Source organism: Leguminivora glycinivorella, chromosome Z (assembly GCF_023078275.1).
Source record: "Leguminivora glycinivorella isolate SPB_JAAS2020 chromosome Z, LegGlyc_1.1, whole genome shotgun sequence".
In the NCBI taxonomy this organism is placed as follows: domain Eukaryota; kingdom Metazoa; phylum Arthropoda; class Insecta; order Lepidoptera; family Tortricidae; genus Leguminivora; species Leguminivora glycinivorella.
The window spans coordinates 9,624,951-9,644,076 of record NC_062998.1 but is presented as its reverse complement, the minus strand read 5'-3'; the positions used below and the strand labels follow the sequence as shown (position 1 = coordinate 9,644,076).

The window sequence follows — 19,126 nt, the reverse complement described above, 5'->3', positions numbered from 1 at the left end:
TCACGCCTGGCAGTAGGCCATTTCCACGAAGCATGCAGATCGCTCACAAAAACAGTTGAATAGGTCTTATACAAGATCATGCAACACGAACAACAATAATGGCCCATACCCCGACTCCCACTGCTTTCAAGGTAGTTGTGCATCGACAAGCACGAATAGTCCAATTCATATCTTGTGTTTCATGTGCTGTAGATGTGCAGGAAGGATACGCTTATCGTGCATTAGACATTGATACATACATAATGAATAGCAAGCAAGGAGTCCACGAAAGGAACACAGAACTGAACGTGGATTAAAACAATGAAATTATTCGTGGCGTACATGACGGGATAGGCTTAGACAGATCCACAGCGCATTTCCGATGCAGTAATACCTAAGTCTCGCGACGAGTTCGTATTCCAAAAATGTCATTGTAAGTGTTGCATGTGTTGTGTAATTTTGAAAATCTTATGCTAGGCAGTACTTTGAATTTAATAGCCAATTCTTATTTTGTTTCCTTTGTAGCTAAGGCGGGAATTACAAAGTGAGGTGTACACAATTTCGCTAGAACGGGGGTTGTTAGGTGCCGACGAAGTATTGGACTTGCACGCAAATATAACATATAGTGGATATTACTTATTATTAGGGACATGTGATGTATACTTTACCAAACTAGACAGTTGTACCAGGAGCGGGCTCAATTTTGGGCAGGGCTAAGGTACTCGTAGGTACCTTTAGCCCGAAGGCCACTAAGGAAATGTAGGAACCGATCAAATTCACTTGACGCTGTACGCTGGTAACATATATAAAAGATTAGCTTTTTGGTAGATCAATCTATGAACTATGGTAGCGTAAGCGTTTGATGAAGATTGCTTCTAACAATTTTGTGTGGTCTTCGGGCATGCCGCAAGTGCGTCCGGTCACAAGCACCTGTCTAGCTTCGATTCGAGCGCTAAGTGATTACCGAAGTTGTTCTGCTAAACTAACTCGTCATCAACTGTGCCTATGTGGTTGGTCTAACTTTTTCCAGCAACTAATTCATTAGTGACCGCTTCTACATTTACATTCAAAGTGCTTACTCATGTTGGTATGTAGTCTGTTTAGACGATATTTTGATCTAGTGTATACAATTATACAATATTTATGCCTACTATCATCAAACAATAGATTATTGTTCTCATTAAATATTTCAATGTATTTAAATATAGAAACAACAGAAGAAAGATTGCTTGGGTACATACCTTCATCATGAGTAACAATGTGTTGAAAGTACGATGAGAGTCATGATGAAGTACTCAAAAAGGCGTAGAGACTACTATTCTCCACACTTTGTACTTAAAACTCGCCCTTTTGCTTGGCATATACCTTTCAGAGGCCGCGCTTCTATAGTAAAGTCTATACACGATTTCTGCAAACAAGAATGTTAGTTTAAGATGATAAAAAAATATACTGCTTCCCTACTTTTGCACGAAATTAAACACTGAACTTACCTGATTCTTATCAATTTCACCGTCTTGTAATTCGGCTTCACCTTGCTCTTGAAATGTGATAATTATCAGAGCTACGAATATATATTAACAAAGAAGAACGGAAACACCACAAAATAAACTATATAAAATATGGACATTTCTATTCGAAAGTTTTGTATGGGTCCCTATCTTATATGTAGCAGCCATGGAGTTTTGTAACACCCTGGAAAATAAAGTTTATGTTATTTGAGGAATTACAAGATGCATAAAGATCGTCAAGAAAATAGGCCATGATGGATAAAGTTTGCATTATGAAATGTTGACGAAGCTTCAGTGTTCCACATATACCACTTTATTAGATAGTAGGCACGACCTACTCAACTACACGACCCATATTACACAAATATATAAAATATACAAGCTGGTGTCACTGGCAACTGACACTGGCATTTGTTATTGCATAAAAAATCACCCCAATGGGATCTCCCGAGTGTCAGCGTCTAGCCTACTACATAGCACCGGGCCGATTTTGAGTCTCACGCGATCGAATTCAGAAAATTGTCACTGAAAATAATAAGCAAGTCACCGTTTTCAACCGGTATTGTGACAAAATCCCGTGTGCGACATTCAAAAATCGCCCTCCTGGTGCCGATGTCGGTGTAACTCAGAAGGAGCATTCCACGAGGCTATCCCGCACAAACGCATTAACCCCTGGAACGCCGTTGTCAAAAATTTGCTACTGAATTAACAACCTTCAATCTGTTAATTACTATTTAAATTGCCTGGGACAGATCTGGAACAAGGCAGTTGAGGGGTTAAGTACTGTGTTGCGATTATTTTTTCGGCGTTTAAAACATAATTAGTTTTCTGTGCATAATTCTGCACATTACCTCAGAAAAAAAAAATCGTGTTTGTACGCGACATGGGACTTTTCATGGAATGCTCCAGAAGACGCTAGTGAATGAATGCAATCGTCACTTACTGTGGCTTCACCCTTCTCCCGTCTGTACCGCAAAAAGCGTGAGCATGGCAGTGGCGACGTTGTCGTAATGGAAGAATTGCGTCGTCCACTGCCGTTTGCTTACTTTCGGCAGCAGGCTATTCGCCTCGTAGACAAAATACGACCCTCTGCAAAGGAAACAAACACATTTTGTACCTCAATATAACTTATCACAGTTATCACATGAACCTAATAGTTCTTTAAAATAATTTATTTATGACATATCGCCATTACTTTGAAAAAAATCTTGTATCTCACAATGCTACTCAAAGTTAACACGTTAGTAAAATCTATACATATGCATTCCATACCTACATACTTACTACATTTTTCTTTTCATTGACAGGAGAAGATACAAGTTTTTTTTTTCAAAGTAGTGACGATAAATATAGGTAATCATTATATCGGGAATCGTGGGCGTAGTGATTAGGCATTAAAACAAATGAAAATCGTTTATACTCAAAAAGTAAATACAATCAAGTCGCCTAACCGGCCTAACTTCAAAGACCATTACTTTATATACCCTTATATTATTTAAAACATTCAGACCGATCATGAGCGAAAAGAGCTTAAAAAAGAAAAAGCTCGGCTCATAAGGCAACATCAAAAAAAAAAAACACATTCAGTGCCATGAGCTGATATCGAGCTATCTGTTCGTATTGTGTTTTTCGCTACACATGTCTACCATTTTCCCAATCCCATGTTATCTGCTACGCTCGTAGCATCGTAGCGCGTAGCGCAATAGCTGCAATGCTGGCACCGAATGTGTTAAAGGCAGCGTTGATTAATATAAGGCACGTTAATATAATATACGAAAGTTCATAATTTAGTCTAAATTTATGTGACGAAGTACTACAAAACATTATAACAGTAAAAGCAAAGTATACTTACTGGCAGTCTTCAAATGTATTCTTACTGATATCGTTGCAGTGAAAAAATTTACCATTAAAAAGTTGTACTGCAATTACAGCAAATATGAATTGAAACAATATGTACACTATGAGAATGTTTATGACGTTTTTCAAAGAGTTCACCACACAGTCAAACACTGCTTTTAATTTAGGGATTCGTTTATAGTTTTCAACGGTCTTAACACTCGCAACACTCTTAACGACTTTATCGTCGATAGATTCTGAGCGCCCTTTTTCACGCCTCTGTAACAATAAAAAAAACATATTTATATAAACAAATGAAAGATATACATATAGCATGAAGGTGAAACTCTCAATAAAGTCTTCAATTTAGACTACCTCTAATAGGATCACAGAAAACTTAGGTAGTAGGTCTGTGGCACTGATGACTACACAAAATTCACACTTATGTTTGAGACCAAGAGGACACATGAAGCCAATCAATTTTAGTACTAGTATGAGCCTAGAAACCTACAACCTGAGTATGAACCTTGCAAGCGATTGACTTGAGTATTTTATGTTCTAAAACTTGTTAAGACAAATGCAATCTTGTTTTGTCCAAACTAGATTTAAACTCCAACGGAACTGCCGGCCTCTTTAACATATAAACACCCTAGGGGGGCTAGACTGGCTAGAGGTTATTATGATAAGTGTTACGAAATTTTTACTTACCCGATTTCAAAACCGAAGCTTACTAGGGCACATATTACGACAGCAGCATCCATGATGTTCCACAGATCCACGAAGATAAGCACCCGGGTGAAATAGTATGCAGATCAACAATCTTGAGTAACATTTCAACGGTGAATACACCGGTGAACGCGTAATCGAATAAATTTAATATTTTATTCCTGTGAAAGAAATGCTTTCGTTAGTTCTAACACAAGACTTTATTTTGAGATGTATCCCTTTACACCTAGCTGATAGTTCGTGAGGTTGTTAAGGCACTAAAAACTATAAAAACGAAAAGATAAGCACTCCCGTGCAAAATAAAAGAGACACGGCGATTTTGATAGCTCACCGCTGGGCGAGTAACTATAAACATCGCCGTGTCTCTTTTATTTACACGGGAGTGCTTATCTTTTTGGTTCGTTTTTATAGCCGATAACTCATAGGTTACTAGCTCGCGGTGGGACCAGTGCCTAAGCTATGAGTTTGAATTTTAACACGTGTCATTAAAATTTGAAACTGATTTCTTAAGGTCGGAAAACGAGCTTAAAATATAACACCTCTAAGATCTGGAGATGGGGCCAGGATATGGTTCAGTCTATTGTATCGATGTAAGTAAGGGGTGGCTAACAATAATTTACTATTTAAATAATTACATGAAATTAATTAGTTATAATATATAATGTATTATTTATACGTACCAGGCGCTTTCTTCAACTACAGGATCTTCAGCTGCTAAAGCCGCAGAACTCATACATATAACAATCATGATAAAAAAATCAAAGTATTTTAAATTTACAACCCAATGTGCGCCTCTCTCTAATTCTGCAATCAAAATAAACACATTGTTTTAAACGTAGGTATATATATCATTACGAAACAAAGAATTTCGACAAAGTTCTCACTTAGTTTAGAAATTAAAATTATCTTCTACCCGTCTGCGGCTGGCAATGAGTCCAACTTTGTCATTTGTTATAGGGATAAGATTTCTTTGTGACAATGAATAATGTGGAACCTTTAGTCGTCAGCGGACACATAATATGTTTAGTCCGTAAAGATATGAAACAGCCAAATTGTCCAATCGCACGTACGAGTATACATGACATGACTTAATTGCCTGTACATTAATGTACCTAGTGTATACATTTTAGGCACTTTAGCTGCATTCATATATGTATTTGTTCTGACTGTACAAAGATGCAATTTATAAATATTCGGTTAACTTACGGATTAGTGGGTGACAAAATGAACATGGACGAATATGGCAGCATTGGTTTTTTGGTCCATCTGGCACCTCGTCATCATCCTCCTTTTTTGGCCTCTTCTTTCTTTTTGTTCTGAAATGTTTTTAAACGCTGAATAAGCGACTTGAAACAAAAACTTGGGCTAATAGAATCTACTCATGACATGACTTTATATAGGTATGCCATCTAGCAAGGCTCGTAACAAAGTAAGTTACATATTCATCTATTACTCAACATAACTTCGAATTTGCAAATTAATTAATGTTCATCGGTTTCTAATTGAAATAATTTTGATATTTAATGATTAAGCACTAGAAAATTATTATTGACAATAATACATTTTATGTAACATAAACATAACATTGAAGCTAGTATAGTAACAGTAACTGAACAGTTTCTACACACACATGCATTACTATAGCTTGTATACTGGTGACGCCACCTGTTGTCACACACGTGAACTAGCCAGAAGAAAGGAGGAACAATCATAAGGTAAATTTAAACAACAATAGATAGGTACGTACTTTTTACGCCTGGAGAACACAAACGATAGCTGGTGTAACATTATACGAGATAGCATACTATACAACAACGATAACAATGTAAAGAACACCTATAAGTAACAACCATCAGGCCCACAAAAGCGACACATACTCGCATGAGACAATCTTGAGAACATTGTTGATTGCATCATAGTGAACTTTAAAATATGTAGGTAGTACTTAATAAATAAGCATAAAGTTACTAGGATAGTAATGGTCATAGCTGTGATAACTCGGGCACGTTATAGGATTTGATATCGATATATAATAATACTTATACTCATTGAAAATTATAGATTACTATGAAAAGGTCCGATTATAAAAATATGTCTGTAATCTCACTTCTCAACGTGATTTGTTGCACTTGTTTAGTTTTTAGGGTTCCGTACCTCAAGAGGAAAAACGGAACCCTTATAGGATCACTCGCGTGTCTGTCTGTCCCTCTGTCACAGCCGATTTCTCCGAAACTACTGCACCGATTTACTTGAAATTTGGCACACGTATGTAAACCTGTGGCCCAAAGACGGACATGTAATTTAATTAAATGAAATTTAATCACAGGGGTCACTTTTGGGGGGTAAAATTGAAAATTAAAAATCAAAGTTATTAAAACTATATTGTGTTACATATCAAATGAAAGAGCATTTTATCAGCATCTGAAATATATTTTTTTTATATTTTTTGTTTTGGTAATTTAGAAGTAATATAAGAAAATAAGCAAAAAATTACCATTCCCCCCCTTATCTCCGAAACTACTTAGCGTAAAATTTTCAAAAAAATACACGAGATAGCCCTCTCCCTGTAGATTACAGGAAAACCTATTAGAAATCTACAGTCAATCGTAAGTCGGACTTAAGAAAAAAACTCAGATTACGAATTTCACTCACTGCCGCTGCAAGTAGTTACTAAACGTCTTAAAATTGTGTAAGCGAGTTGGACATGTATAAAGAAATTCATTTCTGTCTTTTTCTTTTTAGAACTTGTTCAATTTTTTTTTCATTTGTACAAAATGACTTAAGTTCCTACTAAAAAGGAGGCGCTTAAGACCGTTTATAAATTGACTGAGCAAAATTTTATTCAAATCGGTCCAAAAAAAGGTGTCTGTTGACGAAAACATAGAATTTGTGCCACCGAAAGCCCAAATCTGAAGTCCATTTTGCTCTATCTCTTATCGTTTCCGAGATATATACGTAAAGTCTTGAAAGTGCGAAACGTTAACTTTGCCATTATAGTCGTTCAGGCGCTCATGAGTTCTTTGTATGGAAAAGTCGAAAACCGACTCGCACTTGACCAATGTTCAACGTTGTGTTTTTTTTTATTAGCAAAAATGACTTAAGCGCCTTCAGAAGTGCAGGTGCTTAAGACCGTTTGTAAGTTAAAGTTAGCTGTGATGGCTCAACGAAGAAAAGAAGATTTCAATATCCTACTTATACATATTTTATTAATTTAACTATACAGTTTTTATTACTCAAGCCAAGCGTTACGTTAGCTATTGCTATTGAAAGGATCTGACGACCGCGACTGATAAGCCGATGGCTTGCGTGGGCGACGGTCGCGCGACGGCGATGCGACGCATACGAAATCAAACCTTATCGATATGGAAGTAGACGATGCGATGAGACGTGACGGCGACGGTCGCGCGACCGTCGCCCACGCAAGACACGGCGTAAGTGTGCACGCCAATTACTTGCATTTGAAATTGAACTTTAATTACTAAGAAATAACGTTGTTTTTGTAAAAAAATGAAAGTAGTTTTTACTACATTGCGAAGTTTTCGTTTGTCAACTAGACGCACACATTTGCAACTAAGCGATCGGACTGTAGGTGACAGTGTATCTAGCCTCGTGGCGCCGAATGTACTTTCTAAAGTACATAATGGTTTCAATGGAATTTTAACTCTCATGTAAACAAATAAAATATAATTTCTTTTGTTTCTAAAATTTTTCGAATAACTGAAATTGAATTCAATCTCAAGTACAATAAGAATCAAAATTCCCTAGCAAAAATTTTGTATGGTGGCGCCACGATGATAGGGAAGTTTAAATCGATGTTATCGCATCGATCTACTGAGGGGGGCGGTGCCTACAGCAGTTGTAGTTGTATGCATACCTAGCTCACGCACACAGACGCGTCCACTGGCGCCGCGCCGGTGTCCGCGTGCGCTCTCTGCAATGTCTCTGCAATATATGCAGAAACCACATGGTGGTCTGTGGCAGAAACTCAATAAACATTTTTAGGGTTTTTAAAATAAGTACCTAGGTACGTGAAGTAACATGGTAAATTAAAAATTATCATTAGATACTTATTTGCGGAGGTGTAAACAATTTCCTTCGTTTTGCCATATATCAATAATTACTTATCTATATTAAATTCATTAATCCGTATACATTACATTTTTACAATTAAGTGTATTAATTATACTCATAGCTGGGCACCGTTAATCAAATAGTTAACTTTATAATCGATAATCCGTTAATCATGATAAAAAATAATTTTACTGTAGCTAGTTGCATCAGTTATCAACTATTAATTTTTTGGGTAAGTTTATTATGTTACTGTAAAAGACCGAAGTTCGCCAAAATCTCTTGAAAAATCCCAGCTGCCAATTGGTAATAGCGAAATGTTAATAAATATTGTTCTCTTTGGACTTACACCGACGTTGGTTCGGTAAATCCTAAATACAACAATAGATAATGTATTTACTAAATAACATTTATTTAGTAATTTCCCGCTAGAAACTTGCGTTATACTATTCTGTAGGTATACTTTTTCAGCTACCATAACCAAATTTGGATTAGATTAAAAAAACCTTTAAGTAAAACTTAGAACCTTGCAGATTGTTTTACTCACCCTTTCTGATGTTTACCATACTTACTTACCCCGTTATTCATAAACGTAGGTATACTAAAGTTATCAAGCCGATAAATTTCGTTTGTCCCTTTCCGACGTATTGGTGTGATAGAAAGGGACAAACGAACTTTATCGGCTGGATACTTTAGTGTACGTTTATGAATAAGGGTGTTGAAATTTATAGCTACGAAATTTTACATAAACACCTACTTTAAAATAAAATAAAAAATGTTGAATTTGGTTCACATTATAAAAGACCTCACGCAAGCTGTGCTAATTAGTTCGCGAATTCGTCGAGAGGTGGCGCTAAACACAATTATGCTCATTAGAGAACCTATACTTCTAGCCTAGCCCAGTCTTTAGAATTATGTGAGTAACGTAAAAGTTTTGTAGGTACGGAACCCTCGGTGGGCGAGTCCGACTCGCACTTGGCCAGTTTTTTTGGCTTAGTACGGACGAGCTCAGTCGAGTGTGCGTCATCTATAAGATATTATCTGACCAACAATGTTCCAAATCTATTGCGCATGATCAAGCCTGGCTTACACCACCATCGAGCTGCTTTACCTTCCTGGTAGTGGGCGACGGGGAATCTACTTCGGGTGGTATCCCGTCCACCGCGTGTAACGCTCCCATCTCTTTCTTCAATTCCTAATCAGCCGAAACAGAGGTTGTCGTATGAAACAAATTTTGTTCAGCACATCCGATCTTCCATACAACAACCGCTCGAAAGTGTTGTGTTTATGCTCGTGGAAGAGTGGTTGAACATGCTATGACTTTGAAAATAGTGATTCTATCAACTCAGGTCGGAAGCATCAGAGGATGAAATAGTAACATTCATGTGAAAAACAGCGTGACAAGGTAAAGAGAGGTTGTACTTACTGCAAGTTGCTTCTCCTTGTCCTCCTCCACCTGCTCCTCTTCCGCCGCCGTCAACTCCTGGAATTATAACATGAAACATTTACACGAAAAGCTTGGAATTTACAGGTGCGGCACAACAGTGTAACATGACAAAGAACGTTCAAGTCTCTGGTGACCTCATATTATATCGAAGGAAGACATTGAAATGTTAACTTTAGCAAGATTTCTGCAATATTTTTTGTGATATGGCATTAGTTTTGGCCAGTGATACGGTCAATCATCAAATCGAGAAAAGCGTACAATGTGAGGTTACCAGAGAGTAGTTTACATTAGTAACACACTTACCTGAGCGTTAGCCAAGTTATCGACAGCGATGGCAAGAAACACGTTGAGCAGTGTATAGTTCCCGAAAAGCACCAATATAACGAAATACAAAGAGTAGATCATGCCCTTCTGAATGCCACCCTGTGATTCGATGCCGTGATACATCACTTCGTTCCAATCTTCACCTGTTAAAATCTGAAAGGATGGAGAGTACAAATTACTTTTTTTTTAAAGAATGTTTGCGTTGTTGTTTGTTTTGTGAATGTTTGACGACCGGTCTGGCTCAGTCGGTAGTGACCCTGCCTGCTGAGCCGCGGTCCCAGGTTCGAATCCGGTAAGGGCATTTATTTGTGTGATGAGCACAGATATTTGTTCCTGAGTCATGGATGTTTTCTATGTATATAAGTATGTATTTATCTATTTAAGTATGTATGTCGTCGCTTAGCACCCATAGTACAAGCTTTGCTTAGTTTGGGGCTAAGTTGATCTGTGTAAGGTGTCCCCCAATATTTATTTATTTAAGAAATAATATTGCCCTTTACTATCAACATTTACATGATAAGTTGCAAATAGGTACTCATGTTTGGGGTTGTAATTTGTCACATCTACAGCCCTTTCACACTTGAACTACAGAGCTTTCAGATTTCGGATGAAATTTGACGTAATCGTGAAATGGAAAATGGCCGGTCTTATTTCCATATTATCGCCCTAAAATCCGAAGGCCCTTTGAACTCTCACGTACTGTAAGTCAGGAAGATTTACAGAAAATTTCAAGAACTTTTGTTATTAGATATATCGGAGTTGTCAAAGCTTTGTAATTATCGCAACCCGCAATCTGGTAACGTCTCAACAATAGACGCGAGTTTCGATATTTGTGAGAGCTTTGACAGCTCCCGATAGATTTGATGGCGACTGTACCAGGAACTGCCTGTGTGGTGACGGGTAAAGAATTTCACCACCCCTTTCTTCCCGTGGGTGTCGTAGAAGGCGACTATGGGATATGGGTTAAATTGTGGCGTAAGCGAGAGGCTGGTAACTTGTCACTGCAATGTCACAGTTTCGTTTTCTTTCAACCCTTATTTGCCAAGCACTGAAGCTTTAGTAGTTTCATGTGTTCTGCCTACCCCTTTATGGGATACAGGCGTGATTGTATGTATTGTATGTATGTATGTACCTAGGAATTATTTCTGTGTATATGATGTCTGTCAGAATAAGAACAGAACAACCTTTAAAGGTTCCAATACATACCTGGAAGACAGTAAGCAGCGCTATAGGAAGGTATTGAAGTTAGTCGGCGGCGTTCCCTCCTCGAAGTTGAACTGGCCGCCGAACAACTGCATGCCGAGCAAAGCGAAGATGAGGATAAACAAGAACAGGAGGAACAGCAGTGAGATGATGGATCTCATGGAGTTCAGCAGTGATATCACTAGGTTCCTGAGGGATGACCAGTATTTGGTGACCTGGAATTGAAGAAACGTTGAGGTTAACATCATATGGTTTATTATTGCCAGCTTATTTATATTGCTCCGTACAGTCTACCAATTCCCTACCCTAAACCCTAGGCCACTGTAGAACTATGTCATAGTGACGTTATAAATCAGATTCTAAAAAAAATCTCTCACTGCTTGTCATTTTGACATGGTTGTAGTGGCCTAGGGTTCCAATTGGTTGAATGTACCTATAGGAAGCTGTATATTTAATGTTGCCTACATGTCATTAATGTAGGTACCTTTTGTTTTAGAATGCCAAATTGATATTTTTTTAATACTGCTTATACTTTGAGCTCAAGTTACCTAGCATGAAACCAAACTTTCAATATAAATGAGCAAAAAAAAAATAACAAGCTACAGTTAACGCTTTGACTACCACCGTTTTCGTGCCGCTAAAATCCGCCGTGTTCCCAGCACCATAGTGCTAATATTAGTGGATATGTATTATCATGTTAAACCACCCTAGACTTCCCAAATTTCTATAGCAGTACCATTTATTATGAAACTACACTACTCCAATAAAATGTAAAGGAAAACTTAGTTACCTTGAATATCCTCAGCAGTCTTAACGCTCTCAACACAGACAGGCCAAACGAGCCTCCTTCACCTCGGACCACACCACTTCGAATATGGATCCCGATATGACCACGCAGTCAAACCGGTTGAAAGAAGATTCGAAGTATATCCGCTGGTCCCAAAGCATACATCTTCACCCACATCTCCATCATAAAAAGACCCAAGAACACAAATTCGGCATAATCTGAAACAAAGATGGCGGTTTGTTTATTTTGTGCAAGTGGTACTCTGCAGAGTTCCGAGTCATATTTCATATTCAAATTGATAAACATTGGTTTCCACATCAGGGTACGTAGCCGAATGGCACAAACGCTCACGAAACGAAACGCTCATACATATCTATCTCTATCGCTCGTGCGTATTGGCGCGACAAAGCCAGACTACCTTTCGCGGCGTTTCGTTTTCGTTTCGCATCGCAGAAATGCCATTCGGCTACGGCACCAGGCGCCTGTATTGGTAATTTGTATGGTAAAGTTGGTTGAATAATTAAAACCTTACCAGGGACCCATTTCTCGAAAGGTACAAGCCTTGTATTACAAGTGTGTTTCCATGACAACCCATACGATTTGACAGTTCGCGCACTTGTAATACAAGGCTTGTACCTTTCGAGAAACGGGCCCCAGGTCGTCAAGTTGTCTATTATCTTGGTCCGTCGAAGCGTTGTCCGAATTAGGCCAACAATTAGTTTTAGTTGTAGTGCACTTGAGTGCACGCTCATATTGGGCGTGCAGCGGGGTGGGACGTGCAGCGTGCGTGTCAAACAATTGAAGCTCATACAAGTGTCCTGAGTAGACACTGCATAGGGTGGACGCACGCTCGCCCGACCCGCTGCAAGCCCCGCCGAACGCTCCGCTCCGAGCGTGCACTCAACAATTAGTCATTAAACTTTAAATACTTACATAAAAATGAGGTTAGCCATTTAGGTTGTTTATAATGCTCTACGGCGACACATATCGTGTTGAACAACACCAGCACAATGACGAACCAGTAGAACCATTGCGTCTTCACCGTGTGCCGGATCCAAAAACGAAATCTCTTTTCCGCCCGCCAGAAGTCTGCACACTTGCCCACCGAGCGCGTCTTGCTCTTCAAAAAACCTAAAAGCACGAATAAAACATTAACAAAATATATTACGTCCTCACGCGAGCCTAATGTATAAGCTTACAATTCCGAACGACCAATTTGGCTAGCATCAACATTAGCTATAGGAAGAACTGGGATTTTAGCGTCATTCAGCTAAATGTCGTTGATGTTTCTAGCGTCGGCGATGTTCTCAACGTGCCAGAATCAGGCTCTGTAGTAATTGGCACCGCCAGTGTCGAAATTCGATAACATCTCGAATTCGATTCCGCGCTCGTAAATCTTTGACCCTCTGGGAATTTTTATCATGTTATTTCTAGCCTCGTTCAAGTCACGCTGTAAGGTAACCTTTTTGCTGTAAGGATCTAAAGCCCAAGTCTATCAAGCTTTAGTTAACATGGACAGTGGGACATTTAACAACAGATGAAAGAATAGCAAGGACGTCATAGAAGGTACTCAAACGACTTTACGCCACATTACTATAGTCTTTGTTCACGTAAAGGCGCTTTAACGGGATCTGAAGGGGCACTATTCTACGACTATTACCTACTATACTATTTTGACTACATAGTTGTAAAGGAATATTCTACCAGCATCACGCTTGATCCCATACCTTGCTTTTTCTTTGGAACTGTAAACAACCAACACAGAAATAGAGTACGAATACTTAAAGGTAGGGTGGCAATGAGTGTAAAACAAAACACAGTCATGCAACATTCGTATAAAATTATGTAAAACAAAAACGATTAAAATATTGCTATTGTAAATAAAAATATTACTCATCAAATTTACTGTAACAATAAGGTACAAAACCTTCTATTATTCACAAGAAAGAAATAATTGAAATTATTGTGAAAAGGTTATTAAATAATATACTGTTGCCATCGACACGTACGTGTTTCTAATGAACAAAAGTAAAAACATTCATTTTGTACAACTAGATGAAGTCAGATAATTATGTACTCGTACCTACTGGAAGTAAGAAATAAAGAAATGAAGGATGAAAAACAGCAGAAAGAACCGATTCTACATATTGTCTATTTGTCGGCACTTAGTAATTAACTAAAAGAAAGAAAACTGCGAACGACATCTGCAACTGACCCATTTACTTGGTGTGTCACACCGCATGTGAATTTCATTAGGTACATTGCTGTATTTGATTGGTGTGCTGAATTGTAACCTCAACAGTCCGCAATGTAAAAAAAGCCGCCTGGTAAGTTTGTATGAATGTTAAATTGAGATCGACCAATTTAGCGTCATTTGTTTCACGTTTTCGAGTTTTTCAAGTGAAGTTTCAAGTTTCATAGGCCCGAGGAAGATTACGCTGATTAGGTAATGTTGACCAGTTCTTTGCTGCTGTCAGTCGGTAATGGTATACGTGTGAGCGAGACGGGTATACTGACCGTCGTCACCGCACTCCTCGTCCTGCTCCTCCTCTTCAGTGTCGGTGCTTTTACTTTTTCCGAGGTTTTTTAACTTCTTTTTGGCCGCTGCTTTCCTCCTCGCTGTAAAATGAGTTGTTATTATGGTCAATACGGGTCACATTTTACATTTTTCTTTTACTTATTGTCACAGGGTGTTTTTGCGAGTTCATACTTTTGCTACTTGCTACTAGGAGTACTCACGAGGAGTAGTAAACGTATGACCTCTCAATAAACACTGATCATTGGTTTAAACAGGTCAAATTTCAAGGTCAGTTACCGTTCTTATCTTATCTTATCTTATCTAATGACCATGTTAAATTTTATTCACATACTTAATATCCATACTAATATTATAAATGGGAAAGTGTAATATTTGTCTGTTTGTTTGTCCATCTTTCGCGGCAAAACCAAAGACATATAATTCCATCCATCTAGACAGATAAAGTCTAAGAAAAAATGTACCTCAGTGCCATACAGAAAAAGGTACGGTGACCTAGATGGCGTTACACCTTTGGGGTACGCTCGGCTTGGTGGCGCTAATATTAATATTTGACATCTTAACACATATCAAGCTAAGAATATGGGCCAAATTGTCAAAACTGAGCTTAAAAAGTTTTAAGCCTGTGTAAAGAGATGGCAGTCTATGCACTGTGGTTACACATTTCACTTCGACAGTAACTCTCTACAATAGGCTAGTTTCCTATACTTAAAATAAAATATTTTATCCAGTGCACGAAATAAAGCACCACATTATTAGAAGAAAAATATGGACAGTAGTTATGTTTAAACATAATTTCTATTTAATAAGTCAAAGAGAAAGATATAAAGTAAATGAATTGACCGTGACGTCACTCCTCAGTATTTCATAGTAATTCCATATTAGCAAATCGTTTTGTCAGCTCTTAAAAAGAAGCTGATTTGACTAGTAGGTGACTAGCCTATACTCGATCCTCTTACGCGAAACGGAGCGATGAATTGACGTGATTTTTAAGTGGAGATAGTTGAAGGGATGGAGAGTGACATAGGCTACTTTTTGTCTCTTTCTAACGCGTGCGAAGCCGCGGGCAAAAGCTAGTACCAAATAATTTTAAAGAAATCGAATGTCAAAAACACACCTTCTATTATGTGCATTTTCTCCTCCTCGGTGGTTCTTTCTTCAGCTAAAATTACTTCCTCTGAAAACATATGCATGTTAATACGGGGTATGAAACTGTATTTTGCTGCAGTTGCTTTATGTAATAAGAGTACATGAATGTAATCTGTATTAGCTATAGAATACTATCTATATACTTTATCTATTTGCCCTTTGAACGCCAAGAAACCTCAAAGGGCCATTTTTTCAAAGTTGTCCACCTCACTTTTTTTGTAACATGAGTATTTTTACGCGATTTATACCCAGAATCGCGAGCTCTTTCGATCCTGATAGGAGAAAATAAATGTCCCAAGATTTCCATACGTGTTTTCAAACCTTCCATTCCGTTACCGTCATACAAAATGTATGAAAAAACGGTAACGGAATGGGAAAAACCTTGGGACACTTTTTTTTCTCCTTTTAGAATTGAAAGAGCTCGCGATTACGAGTGGAAACCACATAAAAATTTCCAAATCAAAAAAAAAGTGGGGTGGACAACTGAAAAAAATTGCCCAAAGACGTCATTAGAGCAGTGCAATCGCGGCGCCAAGAACGCTTATAAATACTAAGACTCTCTCTCTGGCACGCCGTGGCTTGCGTGGGCGACGGTCGCGCGATGGTCGCGCGACGGCGATGCAACGCATACAAAATTAAACCTTATCGATATGGAAGTAGACGATGCGATGAGACGCGACGGCGACGATCGCGCGACGGTCGCGCGACCGTCGCCCACGCAAGACACGGCGCTATATTTGCTAGCTTTCGTGTACGATGTTAGCGTTTTTACATGACGTTCTTGGGTTTGACATATGGCGTTAAAAAACTTGCAGTATTAGGTACATTAATGGCTGATTTACACGGTACGAGATCTCGCATGCGACTTTTATTACAAGGCGATATTAGATCGACCGGCTGAATTGAAAGTATAGTCAACCAAAGAATCCTAGGCCACTGTAGAACATTTCACAGTAGACGGCATAGTGACTGCTAGAAACTTATAAATAAAATCTCGTAAATAAAAATTTACAGGTCAAAGAAATAGAGTTTGAGACAACATTAGCTACAGAATATTATTTTGAGTGCTGTGGCATCGAAATTATTGGTTTGGATGTGTTAGTCATTGTTATTTATAGAATCCCAGTACAAACGAAAGCTCACGTTGGGATCTTTACTCACAAGCTGGACAGATTATTATTCCATTTAACCTCTAAATATATGAAAAAGAAAATTGTCATCTGCGGGGACTGGAATATTGATGTCTTAAAAGATAGTCCATTTGCAAGAGATTTAAAAAGTACTCTGCAAAATCATAATTTTACAATCCATATAAATACCCCTACCAGGATAAACACATGCATTGATCAGATAGCCAGTAACGTAGATAATGTAAAAGCATGTACACATCAGCTATGCTTATCTGACCATGACATGGCCCAGACGATTACTTTTAGTGTTAAGAAGAAAAATAAAAGCCTGAATTGGTTTGCTTACAAAAGAGATTTTAATAAAGGTAACATTGATAAATTCGTACAATGTATTTCAGCGCTTTCATTCTCTGAGGTACTATTTTCAAGCGATCTTAAGGAAGCATTTACAATGTTTTATGAATTAGTGTGCTTATTTCATGATCTATGTTTTCCAGTCATAAAGGTCAAGATGAATAATCACTATAAGAAATCAAAATGGTTAACAAAAGGAATACGTAAGTCTTGTAGTATTAAGAGAAATTTGTACTTGCGATATAAATTGTCAAAAACAAACAAATTATATAATAGAACTCAATTCAAAAATTATAGCAATGTATTAAAAAAATGTATTATTAAGTCACAAAAATCAGCAACACGAATTATATATCTTGTAATAAAAATAAATGTAAGGCTACATGGGACATAATATCGGCCAACTTATCGAGTGCAAAAAGTCATAATGAAATTGACTCTTTGAATTTTGATAATATGACATTTAATAATCCAAAAGATATTTGTAATTTAATTAATGATTATTTTATTAACATCACCACAACAAAATCTAATGTGAATAGAAAGGCATTAAATGTAACTAATAATATTAATAATTATTCCTCTTCAATATTTTTAATACCTACTGATGCCAATGAAGTATTTAAAATCATACTGTCACTTAAAAGTAGTAGAAGTTCTGGGTATGATGACATTACAACATATATCCTTAAGCTGATTGCACCATGGATATGTCACCCTATGGCACATATTATTAATCTTTCATTCGAACAAGCGGTTTTTCCTGAGCAGCTTAAGCTGTCCGTGGTAAAGCCCCTATTTAAAAAAGGAGACCGTAAAGACCCAAATAATTATAGACCAATAACAATTGTTCCAGTTATTTCCAAAATAATTGAGAAAGCAATGTGTAAAAGACTAACTGGATTTTTAGAAAAAAACGGTCTAATACAGGCAGAACAATATGGCTTTAGAAGAGGACTCTCCACTGAGTTAGCTTGCTTTAATTTAGTCAAATATATATCTGAAAGTTTGAATAGCAAATGTCCAATATTGTCAATATTCTTAGACTTAAGCAAAGCGTTTGACTGTGTTGAACATGGTAAGCTCCTTGCAAAGCTTGAATGCTATGGGATCAGAGGCGTTGCACTCGAATGGATAAAAAGTTATTTATCACAAAGGAAACAGTGTACTGAAATAGTCAAATTAGAAAAAGTAGGTAGGAGTTATGTTAAAACCAAATACCGGTCAGATTTTCTTGATGTAAAACTGGGCGTCCCTCAGGGAGTAACTTAGGTCCTCTATTGTTTTTGGTCTACATCAATGATTTGCCTCAAGCTATCTCGCATAAGTGTATACTATTTGCCGATGATACAACTTTATTAATAAGGGGTGATAACGCTGATACATACGAAACCGTCGTAAATAATGCATTAGTTGACATTAACAATTGGACATGTAAAAATAATTTAAATATCAATATGACAAAGACATTTTTTATTCAATTCTACTCATATAATAGTGATCCAATTAAATTAAATATCAATTATAATAATTTATCAATATCCAAATGTGAAAATATTAAGTTTTTAGGTTTATTCATTGACCAGCATCTCAACTGGAAGGTACATGTAAATGCTGTGTGTAGTAGACTAGATAGGTTTGTCTTTGCGCTAAGAAAATTAAGAAATACAGTAAATTTTGAAGCAGCGGTCACAGCCTATCACGGCGTGGTATCTTCAGTTCTAAATTATGGACTATTACTGTGGGGAAATTCTGTTGATTTCGAACGAGCATTTATATTGCAAAAGAAATGTGTCCGTGCAATAATGAAAGCCTGGGTAATGGATACCTGCCGGCCACTATTTCAGAAATTAAAAATATTACCACTGCCTTGCATGTATATTAAAAAAGCACTGTTGCTTGTAAAAAGCCGTCCAGACTTATTCCATATGAGATCGGAGTATTTCTCAAGCCAAAGAACCCAATACCAAAACCTTCTATACCAACCTCGGTGCAACTTGGATATATATAAGAAGAATGCGTACAACATGTGCATAGTTATTTATAATAGTCTTCCCGATACTATTAAGACACTAAATG

The 19,126-nt window shown here is 37.5% G+C and overlaps 1 pseudogene; it reads right to left on the bottom strand.

Moving 5' to 3' along the window:
- Positions 1 to 676: 676 nt before the first annotated feature.
- LOC125241569 overlaps positions 677 to 19,126 on the bottom strand; it is a 58,155-nt pseudogene continuing 39,705 nt past the window's right edge.